Raw genomic sequence first — 5317 nt, 5'->3', positions numbered from 1 at the left:
ACCTTTGTGCTCATCCCCTCTCCCGAATAAACCTGTTCCTGGGAAGTACAGCTGAGTGAGTCTCCTCCTTCCTTTTGCCATCACCCATGACACCTGATCTGGCAGAGCCCAGCAGGATTTGGTGCTCTGAAGGTTCTGCAGTGGGATCGCCTTTCCCCTGCAGTTCCCCACTCCCGGCGACTGCCCGTGCCAGAGTGGCACCGTAGAGCGAGCCCGGAGCTCCGGTGCGGCCAAGAGCAGCGTCAGACAGGGAGTCTTGTACTCCTTCCTATGCCTCGTGTTCTACTGTTCTCCTGGACTGCTCTCACCTCTTCTCCCTGGTTTGGACATACCCTTCTTCCTCTTTTTGGCTCTATTTTTATACTTCTTTCCTCTCCTGCTTCCCTGGTGTTGGCTTTGTGCCAGCACCAGGAAGGGTGCCCCATGTCCTCAGGGAAGCGGGGCTCTGCCTTTTGGGGGCTTCTCAGCCCAGTACCAGGGCAGAGAGCTGGCACAGTCACAATCCCCTCATCCCACAGCAGCCACAGCTGGACAGAGCACAAAAGCCAGCAGCCAGGCTCTGACAAATTCCCACCACACTCCTGAGAGATGACTTCTTTTTTTGAGCTCATCATTTGTTTGAAATACGTTTTTCAGTGATGTCAAGAGACTAATTTTGGTTGCAAGCAGCCACCATTCCTACCAAATCTCCCAACCCTGCTTCAAAACATGGGCGTGCAGAGCTTCAAGTGAATGACTATATTGCTTATATTAACAAGGAAGGGAGAATGGGTATTTTTGCCTCATACAGTCTCCAGATACAGCTGAACTTTCCAAAATATTTAAGTCTGAAGGTTAAATTACACATTAATGTACAGAGGGTTTTATAAGGCAACTTTCCAGGCAAAAATAAAGATAGGCTTCAACAACTTGCCCTGTTTAAAATGCCATGATCTGATAGGAGCAAAGATATAGATGAAGAACTCAAATATGAAAAATGAGAGGAAGTGTTTAGACAAGATAAGTAAGTGTAAAAAATAAAAATTAACAATTTTAAAATCTATTGCAGAAAAAGAATCTTCCCAGCATTGAAATTTGTTTAGACATAGAATACTGGTCCTTTGGGGATGCTGTAAACCCCACGATTCATCACCCAGCCTATAAAAACAGGTTGGACAAAATATTAAAAACATATGTCCTGCTGAATTACCCTGTGCTCTGAGATGGATGAACCAGATGACTGAATATGACTTCTCCAAGTGTACCATCCATGAATCAATGAGAATTTCTGCATCATTCTGTGGATGAACAAACCAGAAATATCACTGAAAGACCTAGCCCTGTCATCAATGCCCCTGCCAATTAGCACCTGGCTCCACAGCAGCTCTCTCTCCACTAAATTCCACTCAAAATTATATTCCAAGGGCAAAAGCTGAAAGAAGAGAAAAAAATAAATATGCAAGTCCTTGCATAGCAATCCAGGAAATGTCAGAATTTCTTCCCCGAACAAAGGGGATGGAAACGTAGAAAATGGAGGAAAGGAGAAAGCACAGGATTTGCTAGGAATGTGATCTGAAAATTATGTCAAATCACCAAGGTCAACACCTCATCCTGCAACACTGCTTCTCCTTCCCATGAGCAGCATGAGTGCCTCAGAGACTTTATCATTCTGCTTACTCACTAACAAATGTACACCCCCTCTCTCATCAGTGCAGGAATCTTTGTGAGGTGCTTTAGTGATGATTCAAGAAGCAAAATTAATTTACAGCTTGAACAGCCAGACAAAGTGCCATCCACAGAAGAATCCCTAGTTGGCATGGGTAACCTGTGCTGTAAGGTCAAAGACACAGCTGACACAAGGGAGCTCCTTGCAGCAGGAGCAGGCTGCTCAGCAAGACAAGAAGAAAACAGGCAAAACAGAGAGTGAAAACAATTTTCAGATTCAGTTATAAAATTGCAAATTCTTCACTTCCTCCAAAGAGAGCCACATGTTTAACTGCAATAGAACTGAAAGGGGAGAAGTTTGAAGCCATAATCTGCATGGCATTCAATAAAAAGAGTGCAAAAATTTCTGTTGCTTGAAAGCTGGAATGCAGTTTAACAGTTAATAGAATTATGGAATAATAGAAAAAGCTGAGTTTAAAGGGACCCACCAGCATCATTGAGTCCAAATCCTGGCCCTGTGCAGGACACCCTCAGTGGTGCTGTGACCATTGTCCTGCTCCAATGCTGCTACTCTTAAGCAGCTGTAGAACTGATCAATTGAAACAAATCATGCAGCTGACCTCTAACACTTAACAGGAAAAAATAGCTACTTTACCTGCCTTCTAAGGGTGGTTATTTTGGATTACCTGGTGTAAAATTTAGAACCAGAATTATGAGAACTGACACCTGGAATTATCATTTTGAAGTTGCTTTCAAATCACAGTGACTGTGTGAAACTCTGGGCCTTTGGGTTTCATCAAACCAGACATTATTTCTGAATCACCAATTTCTGTCTGGCTTAGTACACAACCTCTTTTCATCCAGATTAAATGAGGACAAAGTAATATTCTGTCACTGGGAGCTATGACTGGCTGTCAGATTCTGAGTATCAATGAGCATCCCCAAAAATCTGGACTTCTTTTTTGGTAGTTAAAGGGCAGAAACTGGAAATTCCTGAAAACTGTAGACTTTCCTGCTCATTCTCTTCTAAGTCTTGATGTTTTGATGGTTACATGTGTTTGTGTTTGACAGCATTTAGATATTGCTGATGACAAAACCTGCTGTTTCTCAAAAAGTCTTTCTAATTCCAATGGTAATTTCCTGAGTAGAGGAACATTTCCCTAGCAGGGGAGTTGCATTAATCAGTACTACTACCTCTGGATCTTTCTGAATCCATCCTTCTCCTTTTGTTCCCCTACAATACAGCATTGAAGCAGATGCTAGTAACTGACTTTTCCATATAATCCCATACACTTGCTTTTAATTTTGCAAAGATTGCCAACAAATGATACAGCTTGAGTTTCCATAGTTAACACCAACAAATTTCCCATTTAATGCAGGAATGTAGCCGCTTTTGTTATGCAGGAGGAAAGAAACCTAAGTTTCATTACTGCGACATTCATCCTCCATTTTATGAAGTTGGGTTTGTGTGGTCATGTTTTGGTAGTGCTGGGTTATTGGGTGCTTTCTGTGAGAAGCTGCATGCAGAAGGTCCCTGCATGGCCAGCACAGCCAGTGCCAGCTGGCTCCAGGACAGATCCACCACTGGCCAAGGCTGATCAGCAATGGTAGTAACACCTCTGTGATAACCAAGATAAGAAGGAGGAAGAGTTAACTGTGCTCAGAGAAGAGAGGGATGAGAATGTGAGAAGAACAGCTCTGCAGACACCTGGACCAGTGGAGAAGGAGGGGCAGGAGGTGCTCCAGGTGCTAGAGCTGAGATTTCCCTGCAGCCCATGGTGCAGCATGTGATGAAGCCCCTGTGCCCCTGCAGCCCATGGAGATCCCCCTGCAGTCTGTGCAGGACCCCGACTGGAGCAGGACAATGCCCAAGAAAGCTGTGATGCCGTGGGAGGCCCATGCTGGAAGAAGCTTCTGGCAGGACCTGAGGCCTGTGGAGAGAGGGGCCCACACTGGAGCAGGTTTCCTGGAAGGACTTGTGGCTGTGGGGAACCCAAACTGGAGCAGGCTGTTCCTGAAGCACTGCACCCTGTGCTGGAGCAGTTCATGAAGCACTGGAGCCTATGGGAAGGACTCGTGCTGGAGAGGTTCATGGGGGACTGTGTCTTTTGAGAGGGAATCCACACTGGAGAGGGGATGAACTCCTCTCCATGAGCTGCACCAGGAACAAAGTGCGATGAACTGACCATAACCTCCATTCCCAGTCTCCATGGGCCTCTAGGAGAGAAGGCAGAGTACAGAAAGGGGGCAAGGGTGGCGGGAAGCTGTTCTAAATTTTTCTTTACTTCTTATTATCCTGCTTTGATTTTTGTTGGTAATAAATTCAACTAATTTCCCCAAGTCAGGTCTGTTTTGCCTCTGATGGTAATCTTTGAGTGATCTCTCCCTGTTGTAATCTCAACTCAAAAGCCTTTCATGATATTTTCTCTCCCCTGTCCAGCTGTGGAGGGGAGTGACAGAGTGGCTTTGATGGGTGCCTGGCATCCAATCTCAGGGTCAACCCACCACACTAGTAAAGCAAAGACCATAACACACAAGTTGAGAGATACTGTTCTTTTTTAAGGCCAGTGAAATGGAAAATGTTGTCAGTGATAAAGCACAGAGAGAGGCAGCTGGAAATTACTGAAGGCTTGGCATGACATAAATGAGAAGGTGCAAAGGCAGAGGAGTGTCTCTCTGCAGAGGACTACCTGGCACAAACAGTTGTTGGGGAAGGTTTGGCCTGACAAAGGCAACAAATGATGAGACCTCAGACTTACATGCAGCTGTAGAGAATAACAGAGTTTGACAGAGATTCATCATTGTGGTGGAGCAGAAATAGGTAGGTAACCCAAGACTGAGAGGTACCTCAGAGAGAAAAGTAGAATACCCTGGTTTAGATGGGTTGCATGTGGAAGAATATTATGACAGAAGGAGGAAGAAAGCTCCTAGAGCAAAGATTTCCAAGGGAGGGTATGGTTGCACTAAGAGAAAACGTAAAATAAGAACTATGAAACAGCTCTTCCCAAAAAAGGGTGGAGAAGAAGAAATAACAAAAATAGAAGGTGGAATAAGGATGATAGAGAGAATAAATATGAAAACAGGTCAAATCATAGAACGATAGGCAGACAGGAGAAAAATGCAGGATAGAAATTCCATATGAACAGCAAAAGAGGTGGATTTGCATGACTCCTTTAGAAGAATTTTATGGGCCATTCACAGAATGGGAGAGTGGGCTGCCTGCCAGGATGAAAAATGTAGGCATGTGTCTGAAGGGATCATCACAGGAGTGGAGAATAGGGCAACAGGCTGCATGATACAGCCAGAGTCCAACTGGGATGACTCAAAGACACTTATGTGCAGCTGGAGAGGACAGGGAGAAAGATGGAGGGACTTAGTCTCCAGTGCAGTGTTTCTAGTATGAGAAGAGAATAAAACATGGACAAGATGTCAAAAAAAGAGAAACAAACTTCTAAGAAGGAATGCTACTTAATGGAAGAAATTTTACAGAAAATTCTTTACAGAATTTTTTACAGAAATTTTCCTGTTTCTTCTGTGTCCAGACATATAAAATATTAACATCTTGTTCTAATTTAAAAAAAATTATGCAGCTCACCCTCTTGCTCCCAGTAGTCCTCAGGATTCCACACACCAGCTCAACACCTGGGCTGAAAACAGCAAACTATCACTAGCT

The sequence above is a fragment of the Cyanistes caeruleus genome, chromosome Z (genome assembly GCF_971803275.1).
Source record: "Cyanistes caeruleus chromosome Z, bCyaCae1.hap1.1, whole genome shotgun sequence".
Taxonomy (NCBI): domain Eukaryota; kingdom Metazoa; phylum Chordata; class Aves; order Passeriformes; family Paridae; genus Cyanistes; species Cyanistes caeruleus.
Note: the sequence above shows the minus strand (reverse complement) of the source record.